Source organism: Aquarana catesbeiana, linkage group LG03, assembly GCF_042186555.1.
Source record: "Aquarana catesbeiana isolate 2022-GZ linkage group LG03, ASM4218655v1, whole genome shotgun sequence".
Lineage (NCBI taxonomy): Eukaryota > Metazoa > Chordata > Amphibia > Anura > Ranidae > Aquarana > Aquarana catesbeiana.
The window spans coordinates 626833045-626848965 of NC_133326.1; the positions used below are offsets into that span (position 1 = coordinate 626833045).

The 15921-nt window shown below is 42.3% G+C and overlaps 1 protein-coding gene across 2 annotated transcripts in view; it reads left to right on the forward strand.

Annotated features, from left to right (window-relative positions):
* Positions 1–15921, forward strand: part of LOC141133200 (hepatic lectin-like) — a 78551-nt gene that overhangs the window by 852 nt on the left and 61778 nt on the right. The gene's annotated exons all lie outside the window — the stretch shown is intronic.

The following is a 15921-nucleotide window of genomic DNA, read 5'->3' on the forward strand; positions in this document are numbered from 1 at the left end:
AGAAAGAGAAATTTATGACGCTTGATGGGTAAGAAAGTGTATAAAGCCATGGTGCCCAACCTGTGGCTTGAGTGCCCCATGCGGTCCCTTGGTATATCATGTGCGACTCTCAGATCTCAGCAGTCTATAGTGAGAACATTGATTAGGGTAGTAGCATTGATTTCTAATAGCCTTATATAACATGTTCCTAGTTCCGTATTGTCTTCGGCAGCATAACCCCAGCAAAAAATTTAACATTTCCACACTCTCTGTCCCTCATTTCCTCTATTGTGTCTGCAGTTTCTGACAGTCCTCTCAAGCATTACATATATTACACTCACCAGCCACTTTATTAGGTACACCTTGCTAGGTGTTGGAAATATTTCTCAGAGATTTTGGTCCATATTGACAAGATAGCATCACACAGTTGATGCAGTTTTGTTGGCTGCACATCCATGATGCGAATCACCCATTCCACCACACCCCAAAGGTGCTCTATTGGATTGAGATTTGGTGACTGTGGAGGCCATTGGAGTACAGTGACCTCATTGTCATGTTCAAGAAACCAGTGGTGAGATGAGCTTTGTGACATGGTGCATTATCCTGTTGGAAGGAGCCATCAGAAGATGGGTACACTGTAGTCATAAAGGGAAGGGCAAGGTCAGCAATAATACTCAGGTAGGCCATGGCATTTAAACGATGCTCAGTTGGTACTAAGGGGCTCAAAGTGTGCCAAGAAAATATCCCCCCCACCATTACACCACCAGCCTGAACTGTTGATACAAGGCAGGATGGATCCATGTTTTCATGTTGTTTACACCAAATTCGGACCCTACCATCTGAATGTCACAGCTGAAATCGAAACTGATCAGACCAGGCAATGTTTTTCCAATCTTCTATTGTCCAATTTTGGTGAGCCTGTGTGAATTGTAGCCTCAGTTTCCTGTTCTTAGCTGACAGGAGAGGCACCTGTTATGGTCTTCTGCTGCTGCAGCCCATCTGTTTCAAGGTTCGATGTGTTGGGCATTCAGAGATGGTATAATGCATAGCTTGGTTGTAAAGAGTGGTTATTTGAGTTACTGTTGCCTTTCTATCATCTCAAACCAGTCTGGCCATTCTCCTCCGACCTCTGGCATCAACAAGGCAATTTTGTTCAAACAACTGCCGTTCACTGGATATTTTCTCTTTTTCGGACCATTCTCTGTAAACATTAGAGATGGTTGCGCATGAAAATCCCAGTAGATAACTTGTTTTTGAAATAATCAGACCAGCTCGTCTGGCACCAACAACAACCATGCCACATTCAAAGTCACTTAAATCCCCTTTCATCCCCATTCTGATGCTCGGTTTGAACATCAGCAAGTCGTCTTCACCACGTCTAGATGTCTAAATGTATTGAGTTGCTGCCATGTGATAGGCTGATTAGTAATTTGTGTGACTAAGCTATTGAACAGGTGTACCTAATAAAGTGGCTGATGAGTGTATGTGCAGCCCTTTGGTAATGTCAGAGGCCACGTTTGTGGTCCCCTCTAACTTATAAGTTGACAACCACTAGTATAACGCAAGATCAAAATCCATTCATTTTGAATAGCACCGCAATACGCTTAGGCAATGCACCTGCACTGCAATGCACCAAAACATATGGCAACACACGGCATTCCAAAAAAGAGTCAGGTGTTGTGCTGTTCTGTATATGTTCATGTTGTACATTTCCTTTTCCACACTGACTCATAGGGGCTGAGAAAAAAAATCTATTTGTTTATTGTGTGTGCTCTTCATTTTATATACCATACCAGCTATTCTGAACACTGTGCTGTGGCAAGGACATTCTCTAGGATCCTTGAGGCTAATACTCTCTGTGCCCTGGCTGCTGTATTGCCTCCTGTAGTACCAGCTAGTCTCTGTACTGGATGCCTCCAGCCTAAATCCTCTGCAAAGCTTCCTGTGCTGCGTCAAGGTACTCTGAACAGAGGTCCCCAAACTCTAACTGGAGCTGGGACTTCAAAAGGGATTTAATCTATTCTGCAGTTGACAGCCCAGTTGTGCCTCAGTCCTCAGGCTGGGTCTTACTCCCCCAGGAGGAAGAGAGTGCTGTTGTAGGCCCAGCCTATTTATAAGTGGCGGCCGGAGGAATTTTTTTTGGGGGGGTGCCAAACAGTATGCCACCGAACCCCCCCGTTGGTCGGTTGATCGGTCAGTCAGTAACACTTACCCCATCACCGGCGGCTTCCCCTGCTCTCTTGCCCTGCTCAGCGGCCTCCTGTTCTCCTGCTGTCCACGGGTCATCACGGCGACGGTGGTGGCTTCCGTTTCTTCCCTCCTCCTCGGCTGCCAATCGTGAATCTTCTCTTTTCAGCCAATCGGAAAACAGGTCTCAGACCCGTTGATTGGCCATATTGAGGATCAGTGTTTCAACAACGAATATTCATTTGCTGTTGTAACACACCTGGGTGGGCTCCGGATGCACGATCTGCAACCCGAGCACACCCAATTTTGAAGCCTATTAGAGCCCCTGGCTCTAGTCAGGTGCTTAAAAAAAACCATGGCCGCTGTAATTCATGCACTCGGTGCCCTGAAAGGGGCCGGATGCATGATTAGGGGGTGGCCGCGGTGGCCATGGATAGATTCATGCTATGCATGAATCTATCCATTGCATATAGGGGGTGGCCTGGAGAGAGGGGGCAGCGTGCAGGCGCCCCTAATAAATGGGCTGTTTATACACCTTTCAGCCCCCTTCTGGTCTCTATCCTGACCAGGAATTGGCTGTGGCTGTATGCCTATTCATGCCAGGGTATAACTCTCCCAACCTCTATTTCCCAGAGCTCATTGGAATGCAGGGGGAAATAGTTGAACCTGCACCAGCACAACCCAGAACAGACACAAGCAATTGAACACTGATCCCCTGCTATATGGAATCCAAAAAACAAAACTTACCTGAACTTTAACAGCCTGACTAGGAGGGTGTTACATATGTTTTTTGGGGAACCTTTGGAGGGATTTGCGTGCTGTGTTTTTTTTTGTTTTTTTAAACAAAGTAAGCTGGCAATATATGTCATTTTCCAGCAATTCAAATCATTTCATTTTTTTCTGTAAATTTCATTTTTGCCAGGAACTCCATAACAGACTCTTGGGTCTGGTAGGATTTTAAGGGGGACTGCATTCAAAAAAGCAGGAAAAAAATTGTGTGGTCCCACTAAAATCTATACCAGATTCTTAATCCGATTATGAAGCCTGGCTGACCACGAAAGGGAGAAAGGGGGTGGGTGAGCCACACCAAGCCACATGCACTCAACATGGGGAGATTTCTCCCCCTGGCAAAGCACCTTGTCAACGTGTTGAAGAGTATAATGACCTCTTACCCACAGCCCTTGCATGGTGGTTGTGGAGGTCTAGAAATTGTTGTAGCCTAGAAATAAAGACCAGTCTAAAGGTATTTAGAGTTTAGAAAAGTCTAGAGTTGTAACCTAGAAATAGAAACCCAAACATTTATTATTATTTTAATTTATTATTATTTATTTATTAAAATAAAAAAGTCCCTTGTTTTAAACCACTCTGACTCTTTGAAACACCTATTTGTGCAAGACCCCCATTCCAACACACCACCTCAGGGACAATCACCAAAATAATCAAACACATTCTAATCCACAAAATCCAAGGTCACAACCAGTTGACCCTAATAAAATAGAGGACACCATAACCAGGACAGGTCCCCATATATTTCACACTATTACTAATGTATCAGCCTTAAATGACCCCAAAACCCCATAGTGCCCAAGCACTTACTTTTAAGTGAGATATTGCCTCACTTACTGTCCTGCTGACAGCAATTTCACAAGACAGAAAGTGAGGAGAAACCTGCAACATGGACATAGAAATACAAAGGAGACAGAGGGATTCTATACTTCCATTTAAAAAAAAGAAAAATTCAGCCTGTGTTACTTTTGGAGATTTCTCCTTACTTCCTGTCTGGTGAAACCATTGCAAACTGGACACCAAGTAAGGGGAAGTCTCTCCTGGAGACTCCTGGAAAGCAATAAAACAGACAGAGGTTCTAATTCTACCTCTAAACATTTTGGTTGGAAATACACTTTTAATTATGAGTTTGACACCCACCCTCCTTTTGGGTATTTTCAACACGTGTCGAAAGGTGCATTTTTTATGTTTTAAAACTTAAAGAATGTTGAAGCGACAACATATTTGTGTGCACACACAGTAATGTCAAAGATTACATTGTGTAAAGTGTAAAATAAATAAGATGCACCGTTTTTGACTGGGGTATTATCCTAATAATAATTAGGTAACAGATGCAACAAACAATGTGCAACAAGCAAAATCAAACAATAGTGAATGTTTAAATGGCAAAGTGTCACTGGATAAGTGAAACTGTTGTTGCCTAGAACGGTGTATCAAATGAATTACAGCAAAAAAAACATTTTGGGGGTAAATAGCCATGATCTGTTCACAAAAAATGACAAATAATAAATGGTGCAAAAAGTTCATAAATAGTCCAGTGCTCCACAATTCAATGTGTTTAGTGAAAAGATGATACTCCAACTTTTTCCACATGCAAATACAACAAACTGTTTGTGGTGCAGCTGAAATAATCCACAATGGAAAGTGTGTCACCGCTGTGCTCTATATGTGAAAATTGGCCGCTTACGAAATCAAATGATCCCACCAAGAGATCATATGCGTGTGAATGGAAGCGCCTCTGAAGACAAGTGGTCAGCCAGCTCCAGGGAATGTATCCAGGCTTATGGTGCTCCTAAATTTCATTAATCACATCATGTGGTTATAAAAGATAACGGAAGACGCTCATAGTGCATTCATGTGTATAAAGCTGGTTTATTAAATAAAAATTGCACTTACATCAGGGGCAATGAATTAGAGCGATATGGGATAAAATCTTACACAGCCGCCTGCAGTGCGGGCCGTGCTAGTTGACATCACTTTGCTAGTTCCAATCCAACGCGTTTCCTCTCAGAAGGCACTGACTTTGTTTAAAGTGTACCCGACCCGGGAGTCATTTATGTTTTACATTATTTTCTTCTCATAATTTTCATAAAAGCAACAGTGCAAACACATCACTACAAGAACCTTAAAGGGTATCTAAACCAAAAAACAAAGATTTTATATATTGGCTTTCTTTAAGCTTTTTTTTCTCCTGGTGTTCCAGTAAGTCTGTTATTATTTCTTTATTATTCTTTATTATTCTTTATTATTTCATTAACTTCTTTTAACAGACCAAGCTGTGCAGCAAAAGTGGAAGTTAGAGGGCTGAGATAAACTATTTATCACTGACAGGAGTGCTTACAATAGACAGCATTTTGTGCTATATATTTTTTATACACGTACCGTTTCCATAAGTTTTCAGGGTGGTTACATGTGACTGCAGAGACCGCTTCCTCTTCGCCTCTTCTCCAGACAGTGTAGTCCACAATGATGCAAAAAAAAATGTGTTGACATCAGCATTGCTAATTGAACCAGTACACTGTGAGTGCTTCAGAGAGTGGGCCCATCAGGTGCATCTCAAAAAATTAGAATATCATCAGAAAGTTAATTTATTTCAGTAATTCAATTCAAAAAGTAAAACTCATATATTCTAAAGATTCATTACACACAGAGTGATATATTTCAAGCATTTCTTTCCTTTAATTTTGATGATTATGGCTTACAGCTAGTGAAAACCCAACATTCGGTATCTCAGAAAATGTGAATATTACATAAGACCAATAAAAAAAAGGATTTTTAATACAGAAATATATGTCCATGTACAGTATAATATACACTCAATACTTGGTCGGGGCTCCTTTTGCATGAATTACTGCATCATTGTGGTGTGGAGGCGATCAGCCTGTGGCACTACTGAGGTGTTATGGAAGGCCAGGTTGCTTTGATAGTGTCTTTCAGCTCATCTAAATTGTTGAGTCTGGTGTCTCATCTTCCTCTTGACAATACCCCTCAGAGTCTCTATGGGGTTTAGGTCAGGCGAGTTTGCTGGCCATTCTAGCACAGTGATACCATGCTCATTAAACCAGGTATTGGTACTTTTGGCAATGTGGGCAGGTGCCAAGTCCTGCTGGAAAATGAAATCAGGTCAGATAAAACACAGTTGACCAACACCAGCAGATGACATGGCCCCCCAAATCATCACTGACTGTGGAAACTTCACACTGGACCTCATGCAACTTGGATTCTGTGCCTCTCCACTCTTCCTCCAGACTCTGGGACCTAGATTTCCAAATAAAATGCAGAATTTACTTTCATTGGTCCAAAGAGGACTTTGGACAAATGAGCAACAGTCCAGTCTCTTTTCTCCTTAGCCCAGGTAAGAGGCTTCTGACGTTGTCTCCGGTTAAGGAGTGGCTTGACACAAGAAATGCGACAGTTGTAGTTCATGTCCTGGATATGTCTGTGCGCGGTGGCTCTTGAAGCACTGACACCAGCCGTAGTCCAGCTATACCAGCTATTCTGAACACTGTGCTGTGGCAAGGACATTCTCTAGGATCCTTGAGGCTAATACTCTCTGTGCCCTGGCTGCTGTATTGCCTCCTGTAGTACCAGCTAGTCTCTGTACTGGATGCCTCCAGCCTAAATCCTCTGCAAAGCTTCCTGTGCTGCGTCAAGGTACTCTGAACAGAGGTCCCCAAACTCTAACTGGAGCTGGGACTTCAAAAGGGATTTACTCTATTCTGCAGTTGACAGCCCAGTTGTGCCTCAGTCCTCAGGCTGGGTCTTACTCCCCCAGGAGGAAGAGAGTGCTGTTGTAGGCCCAGCCTATTTATAAGTGGCGGCCGGAGGAATTTTTTTTGGGGGGGTGCCAAACAGTATGCCACCGAACCCCCCCGTTGGTCGGTTGATCGGTTAGTCAGTAACACTTACCCCATCACCGGCGGCTTCCCCTGCTCTCTTGCCCTGCTCAGCGGCCTCCTGTTCTCCTGCTGTCCACGGGTCATCACGGCGACGGTGGTGGCTTCCGTTTCTTCCCTCCTCCTCGGCTGCCAATCGTGAATCTTCTCTTTTCAGCCAATCGGAAAACAGGTCTCAGACCCGTTGATTGGCCATATTGAGGATCAGTGTTTCAACAACGAATATTCATTTGCTGTTGTAACACACCTGGGTGGGCTCCGGATGCACGATCTGCAACCCGAGCACACCCAATTTTGAAGCCTATTAGAGCCCCTGGCTCTAGTCAGGTGCTTAAAAAAAAACCATGGCCGCTGTAATTCATGCACTCGGTGCCCTGAAAGGGGCCGGATGCATGATTAGGGGGTGGCCGCGGTGGCCATGGATAGATTCATGCTATGCATGAATCTATCCATTGCATATAGGGGGTGGCCTGGAGAGAGGGGGCAGCGTGCAGGCGCCCCTAATAAATGGGCTGTTTATACACCTTTCAGCCCCCTTCTGGTCTCTATCCTGACCAGGAATTGGCTGTGGCTGTATGCCTATTCATGCCAGGGTATAACTCTCCCAACCTCTATTTCCCAGAGCTCATTGGAATGCAGGGGGAAATAGTTGAACCTGCACCAGCACAACCCAGAACAGACACAAGCAATTGAACACTGATCCCCTGCTATATGGAATCCAAAAAACAAAACTTACCTGAACTTTAACAGCCTGACTAGGAGGGTGTTACATATGTTTTTTGGGGAACCTTTGGAGGGATTTGCGTGCTGTGTTTTTTTTTGTTTTTTTAAACAAAGTAAGCTGGCAATATATGTCATTTTCCAGCAATTCAAATCATTTCATTTTTTTCTGTAAATTTCATTTTTGCCAGGAACTCCATAACAGACTCTTGGGTCTGGTAGGATTTTAAGGGGGACTGCATTCAAAAAAGCAGGAAAAAAATTGTGTGGTCCCACTAAAATCTATACCAGATTCTTAATCCGATTATGCAGCCTGGCTGACCACGAAAGGGAGAAAGGGGGTGGGTGAGCCACACCAAGCCACATGCACTCAACATGGGGAGATTTCTCCCCCTGGCAAAGCACCTTGTCAACGTGTTGAAGAGTATAATGACCTCTTACCCACAGCCCTTGCATGGTGGTTGTGGAGGTCTAGAAATTGTTGTAGCCTAGAAATAAAGACCAGTCTAAAGGTATTTAGAGTTTAGAAAAGTCTAGAGTTGTAACCTAGAAATAGAAACCCAAACATTTATTATTATTTTAATTTATTATTATTTATTTATTAAAATAAAAAAGTCCCTTGTTTTAAACCACTCTGACTCTTTGAAACACCTATTTGTGCAAGACCCCCATTCCAACACACCACCTCAGGGACAATCACCAAAATAATCAAACACATTCTAATCCACAAAATCCAAGGTCACAACCAGTTGACCCTAATAAAATAGAGGACACCATAACCAGGACAGGTCCCCATATATTTCACACTATTACTAATGTATCAGCCTTAAATGACCCCAAAACCCCATAGTGCCCAAGCACTTACTTTTAAGTGAGATATTGCCTCACTTACTGTCCTGCTGACAGCAATTTCACAAGACAGAAAGTGAGGAGAAACCTGCAACATGGACATAGAAATACAAAGGAGACAGAGGGATTCTATACTTCCATTTAAAAAAAAGAAAAATTCAGCCTGTGTTACTTTTGGAGATTTCTCCTTACTTCCTGTCTGGTGAAACCATTGCCAACTGGACACCAAGTAAGGGGAAGTCTCTCCTGGAGACTCCTGGAAAGCAATAAAACAGACAGAGGTTCTAATTCTACCTCTAAACATTTTGGTTGGAAATACACTTTTAATTATGAGTTTGACACCCACCCTCCTTTTGGGTATTTTCAACACGTGTCGAAAGGTGCATTTTTTATGTTTTAAAACTTAAAGAATGTTGAAGCGACAACATATTTGTGTGCACACACAGTAATGTCAAAGATTACATTGTGTAAAGTGTAAAATAAATAAGATGCACCGTTTTTGACTGGGGTATTATCCTAATAATAATTAGGTAACAGATGCAACAAACAATGTGCAACAAGCAAAATCAAACAATAGTGAATGTTTAAATGGCAAAGTGTCACTGGATAAGTGAAACTGTTGTTGCCTAGAACGGTGTATCAAGTGAATTACAGCAAAAAAAACATTTTGGGGGTAAATAGCCATGATCTGTTCACAAAAAATGACAAATAATAAATGGTGCAAAAAGTTCATAAATAGTCCAGTGCTCCACAATTCAATGTGTTTAGTGAAAAGATGATACTCCAACTTTTCCCACATGCAAATACAACAAACTGTTTGTGGTGCAGCTGAAATAATCCACAATGGAAAGTGTGTCACCGCTGTGCTCTATATGTGAAAATTGGCCGCTTACGAAATCAAATGATCCCACCAAGAGATCATATGCGTGTGAATGGAAGCGCCTCTGAAGACAAGTGGTCAGCCAGCTCCAGGGAATGTATCCAGGCTTATGGTGCTCCTAAATTTCATTAATCACATCATGTGGTTATAAAAGATAATGGAAGACGCTCATAGTGCATTCATGTGTATAAAGCTGGTTTATTAAATAAAAATTGCACTTACATCAGGGGCAATGAATTAGAGCGATATGGGATAAAATCTTACACAGCCGCCTGCAGTGCGGGCCGTGCTAGTTGACATCACTTTGCTAGTTCCAATCCAACGCGTTTCCTCTTAGAAGGCACTGACTTTGTTTAAAGTGTACCCGACCCGGGAGTCATTTATGTTTTACATTATTTTCTTCTCATAATTTTCATAAAAGCAACAGTGCAAACACATCACTACAAGAACCTTAAAGCGTATCTAAACCAAAAAACAAAGATTTTATATATTGGCTTTCTTTAAGCTTTTTTTTCTCCTGGTGTTCCAGTAAGTCTGTTATTATTTCTTTATTATTCTTTATTATTCTTTATTATTTCATTAACTTCTTTTAACAGACCAAGCTGTGCAGCAAAAGTGGAAGTTAGAGGGCTGAGATAAACTATTTATCACTGACAGGAGTGCTTACAATAGACAGCATTTTGTGCTATATATTTTTTTTACACGTACCGTTTCCATAAGTTTTCAGGGTGGTTACATGTGACTGCAGAGACCGCTTCCTCTTCGCCTCTTCTCCAGACAGTGTAGTCCACAATGATGCAAAAAAAAATGTGTTGACATCAGCATTGCTAATTGAACCAGTACACTGTGAGTGCTTCAGAGAGTGGGCCCATCAGGTGCATCTCAAAAAATTAGAATATCATCAGAAAGTTAATTTATTTCAGTAATTCAATTCAAAAAGTAAAACTCATATATTCTAAAGATTCATTACACACAGAGTGATATATTTCAAGCATTTCTTTCCTTTAATTTTGATGATTATGGCTTACAGCTAGTGAAAACCCAACATTCGGTATCTCAGAAAATGTGAATATTACATAAGACCAATAAAAAAAAGGATTTTTAATACAGAAATATATGTCCATGTACAGTATAATATACACTCAATACTTGGTCGGGGCTCCTTTTGCATGAATTACTGCATCATTGTGGTGTGGAGGCGATCAGCCTGTGGCACTACTGAGGTGTTATGGAAGGCCAGGTTGCTTTGATAGTGTCTTTCAGCTCATCTGAATTGTTGAGTCTGGTGTCTCATCTTCCTCTTGACAATACCCCTCAGAGTCTCTATGGGGTTTAGGTCAGGCGAGTTTGCTGGCCATTCTAGCACAGTGATACCATGCTCATTAAACCAGGTATTGGTACTTTTGGCAATGTGGGCAGGTGCCAAGTCCTGCTGGAAAATGAAATCAGGTCAGATAAAACACAGTTGACCAACACCAGCAGATGACATGGCCCCCCAAATCATCACTGACTGTGGAAACTTCACACTGGACCTCATGCAACTTGGATTCTGTGCCTCTCCACTCTTCCTCCAGACTCTGGGACCTAGATTTCCAAATAAAATGCAGAATTTACTTTCATTGGTCCAAAGAGGACTTTGGACAAATGAGCAACAGTCCAGTCTCTTTTCTCCTTAGCCCAGGTAAGAGGCTTCTGACGTTGTCTCCGGTTAAGGAGTGGCTTGACACAAGAAATGCGACAGTTGTAGTTCATGTCCTGGATATGTCTGTGCGCGGTGGCTCTTGAAGCACTGACACCAGCCGTAGTCCACTCCTTGTGAATCTCCCCCAAATTCTTGAATGGCCTTTGCTTCACAATCCTGTCAAGGCTGCAGTTATCCTTGTTGCTTGTGCACCTTTTTCTACCACACTTTTCCTTCCACTCAAGTTTCCATTAATATGCTTGGATACAGCACTCTCAACAGTCAGCTTCTTTAGCAATGACCTTTTGTGAGTTGCCCACCTTGTGGAGGGTGTCAATGACTGTCTTCTGGACAACTGTCAAGTCAGCAGTCTTCCCAATGATTGTGTAACCTGCTGAACCAGAGACCATTTAAAGGCTCAGGAAACCTTTATAGGTGTTTTGAGTTAATTGGCTGATTAGAGTGTGACACCATGAGTGTACAATATTGAACTTTTTCACAATATTCTAATTTTCTGAGATACTGAATTTTGGGTTTTCACTAGCTGTAAGCCATAATCATCAAAATTAAAAGAAAGAAATGTTTGTAATATATCACTCTGTGTGTAATGAATCTATATAATATATGAGAGGGTTTGGGACTTTAAATGAGGTAGATCTAGCATGGCTAAAAGATGAGTCAATGTTAGAAGACATGTTTTATTCAATACATTAAAAAATATGACATAGCAAAATGAGTACATGCATGGTAAACAAGCATATCAATCACATATTATTAACCAGATATTCATGAAAACAATCATAGCAACTTAGAGATGACATAGTAAGGTATAAGACAGTTGTCCATCATAAAGAATCACTTGAAAAGCAACATGGTGGGGTAACTTGGAAGTGGATGAGGATGAAATAAAACCATCTAAAAAGAAAATGGTGCATCATAATTGGCCCGACGCACATCTCATGTTTAATGTTTTTATTGAAGTTTCAGAGAAAAACAAAACATCAGACATATATCACAAAAAGTGAGATCAACCGCATTATTGAGAATAGTTACAGCAAATATATAAATACATTCAGTTGGAATCGGGTGCTGAACCAGTAATGGCTGATGTGTAGTAGGGAGTTCTGTGCGGGATAGGGAGGAAAAGGAAACCGTGCGATCAGACACGTGTGATCCTAGGGGATCACAAAAGAGGTCTCGCTCCACCTGTCCACCCCTAATGGGAACATGCTGTGGACAGGAGGGGTCTCTTCCGGTCATACCCAGGAAAGTAAGGTTAAGTGCAGGAGCTAGACCTCAGGGGTAGGGATGTATAAGGCACAAGAGGTCTCATACTACATGAACGGTCAACATAAGTTTGTGTCTTGCATAAATTGTGAGCAGTCACGAGTGAGGTTTCACCCTAATCCGAACCTAAACATCAGGGGGTCCAATGTAAGATGTCTCGGAGATATCAACTCTAGCCTTGCGGGAGGCTACAATGTGCTGATAGAGTAGAAGCAAAGATAGAAAAGGAGAAAGAGAAAGAAAAAAAAAAAGGGGGAGGGGAGGAGAGGAATGAAGGGGGGGGGGTTTCCGTGGCACCGCAGGATGGCTCCCAACCAGGGGATCCGCCAATTCGGTAAGAAAAAAAATAGAAAATAAAAAATAAATAATGAGTAAAAAAGTGAGTAATGCAGGAACAGGAAACAAGGCTTGCATATATAGACAGACTGTACTACCAAGGCATAAGTAAAGACTCATCAAAGTCAGGGGGCAGATGGTGTTTTACCCAAGGGTTCCATACTTTCTTGAATTTCATGACTTTATTAGTTTCGATAGCGGTCATTTTTGCAAAGATAAGGGCCTTATTCATTCTGTGTTTTGCTTCAGCTACAACCAATGTCTGGGTTTTCCATGCTTTAGCAATAGTTTGGCTGCAGTGGTAAGTTGGATCACTATTCTGAATTGATTGTGGGAGAGCTCTGCTGGTTTTAAATTTAAGAGGGCGGTAGCCGGGTCTATTATGACATTGGTCTCAAGAGCTTTAGAAGCCATTGTGAAAATTTTTTCCCAAAACTCCTGAACTATTGGGCATTGCCACCAAATATGCATGTGGGTGCCTGGAGTTACACAGCCTCGGAAACAATTTCCGGGATACGCCTGGACGTATTTTGCGATTCTGGCAGGCACAAGGTACCAGCGAGCTAAGACCTTGAAATTTGTTTCTACCGCTGAGCAGTTAATGGAGGACGAGTTGGTAGCAAGTCATATAGCAGACCAATCAGCTGTTTCGAAAGTGCGTCCCAGATCTTGCGCCCATTTGGTAGTGTAGGCAGGAAGTGAATTGTCGGAGTTGTTGGTTAGATGTTGGTATAAGGTTGATATTAGACCTCTGATGTGTGGATCACTCTTACAAATGTGCTCAAATTGAGTAAGCTGATTTAACATAGATCCCGTCTTAAGATGTGGGGTGTAGAAGTTTTTAATTTGTAGATATCGGAATAGTTCAGATCTGGGGAGGCCGAAGGTCTCGCATAAGGTGGGGAAAGTCAAGAGTCTATCGTGGGAGGATAGTTGGTGTAGTCTAAGTAAATTTGCTTTGGACCATGCGTTGAATGCAGCCGGGGATTCCCACGCTGGATAGAATGCGGGGTTTCTGAGAAAGGACAAGAGAGGCTTATGGGGGGACTGGAGTTTGTGAGTGTTTTTAAATCTATCCCATATGGATAGAGAGTGTGTAGTGACAGGATTTTTAATGTGTGTTCTATCGTCAGGTTGAAGCCAAAGCATGTTCGCTACCGAAATGGGGTCACTTTCCACCGATTCAATAGCAACCCATATTATTATGCACAGCATAATAATATGTGGAGAAATTGGGTATGCCTAGGCCCCCATGCAGTTTGTGGCGAAATAGTGTATCTTCTGAGATGCGAGGGGTCGTGGGCCCCCAGATGTAAGACATTATTCTGCGCTGCGTTAGTCGTAGAAAGTAGGCTGGTAAAGGGATGGGGAGGACTCTAAATAAATAAAGAAATATCGGTAAGATGGTCATTTTCGTGGCATTGATCCTACCGAACCAGGATAACGGTAAGGCAGACCATTGTGACATTAGTGTGGTAGTGTGTCTAAGTAGGGGCAAGTAATTTGCAGAGAAGAGGTCGGTTATTGACGCCGTAAATTGTGTCCCTAAGTAGGAAAGTTTGTGAGGTACCCAAATAAATGGTAAGGAGGTTTTGGCTTGGTGGAGATCCAAATGCGATAAGGAGATGTTGAGTGCATTTGATTTCTGAGGATTGACCTGTAAGCCGGAGATTTGGGCAAACTTGTCTAGTATTGATAAAAGATTGGGGGCAGAGATGTGGGGATGTGTCATGAATATGAGGATGTCATCCACGAAGAGACAGAGTTTATTGTGGTGGCCTCCTAGGTCTATACCCTTGACATCAGGATCCGACCTGATCAGTTGGGTCAGCGGTTCTATGAGTAAAGCAAATAGCAATGGGGAGAGAGGGCAGCCCTGTCTGGTGCCTCTTTTGATGTCGAACATTGCAGATTTATAGCCTGCATATTTAATATACGCCCAGGGATCGTTATATAAAGAAGCAACCCAGGTTAGGAAATGGCCCCCAAAGCCCCACTTCTGTAGAGTGAATCTCAGGTATGGCCATGTCACTGTATCGAATGCTTTTCTGATGTCGAGGGATAGAAAGCAGGTAGGTATACGTCTAGTTTTAGCTGCATGGGCGAGTAAGATAGCATGTCTTATGTTGTCACCGGCGTGTCGTGAGGGTATGAAACCTGTTTGGTCACGGTGGATCAGACGTCCTATAATGGGGTTCAGTCGGGTCGCTATTATTTTGGCTAGCAGTTTTATGTCTAAAATAAAGACTAAGGGAGAGAGCCTCAGCTACCTCCTAAAAATTAGGATTTTTATGTGGACCATAGCATCTGTATAATAAGGTAAGCACAAACTTGGGAATTTGATAAAATTTACATTTTATTAGATACAAAAACACATATAAACAAATATAATAAAATCATGAACTACAACCAGTCCATTGGAGATACTTAGTATTAATTATTATTAGTCCGCAAATTGCTGGAAAGATGCTTGAATATGCGATATGCCAACATGTTTCGCAGATTTCCTGCTTCTTCAAGGGCGTCGCTTACATCTGTTGGTATCTCTAGATTATATAAATTCATATTAGGTACTGTTTTATAGTTACAATGTTCAAGTGCAGTTTATTAAGCTAACAAAAGTGCTTACCCAATAAAGGTTATCAATGCCTAAAATGGGGCATGCAAAGCTTTGCTAGTATAGGCATGATTGGTCAATTTTAGACGTGTGGTCGATTTGGGGTGCTGAATTGCCCTCAGGGTGCGGGCCAAGGGAGTTTCTGGTTTGTTTGCCTTGAGGTAGTTACGATGTTGGCTTTTGCGAAGGGTTTTCTCAGCGGAGTCAGTGAGAAACAGGTCAAAGTCCAATTTGGCTTTTTCTAGGTGTGCATTCGTAGTAGGATTGGGGGAGGTTTGGAACGACGCATGGCATGCATTAAAGTTGGTTTCAAGTTGATGGAATAAGAGTCTACGTTCGCGTTTGAGGACTGCTGCCTGCTGTATTAATTTGCCGCGGATGACAGTTTTGTGGGGGCTTCCCATAGTGTCAGAGCCGATACGTCGTCTGTCGCGTTGGTGGCGATATAGTCTTTAAGGGCTATTTCAATATCCATACAATGAGAAGGATGCGTGAGGGTAGTGTTCTTAATGCACCAGTATGTATCATGGGTCCTAGGAATGGGGGAGGATATGGTGGTGCAGACTGCGGAATGATCTGTCCATGTAAATGGAGTAATGACCGAGGAAATGACTTCTGGGAGCATGCTGTAGGACATGAATATGTGATCGATGTGTGAAAAAGATTTGTGCGGGTGTGAGTAATGGGTAAAACGTTTGCTGGT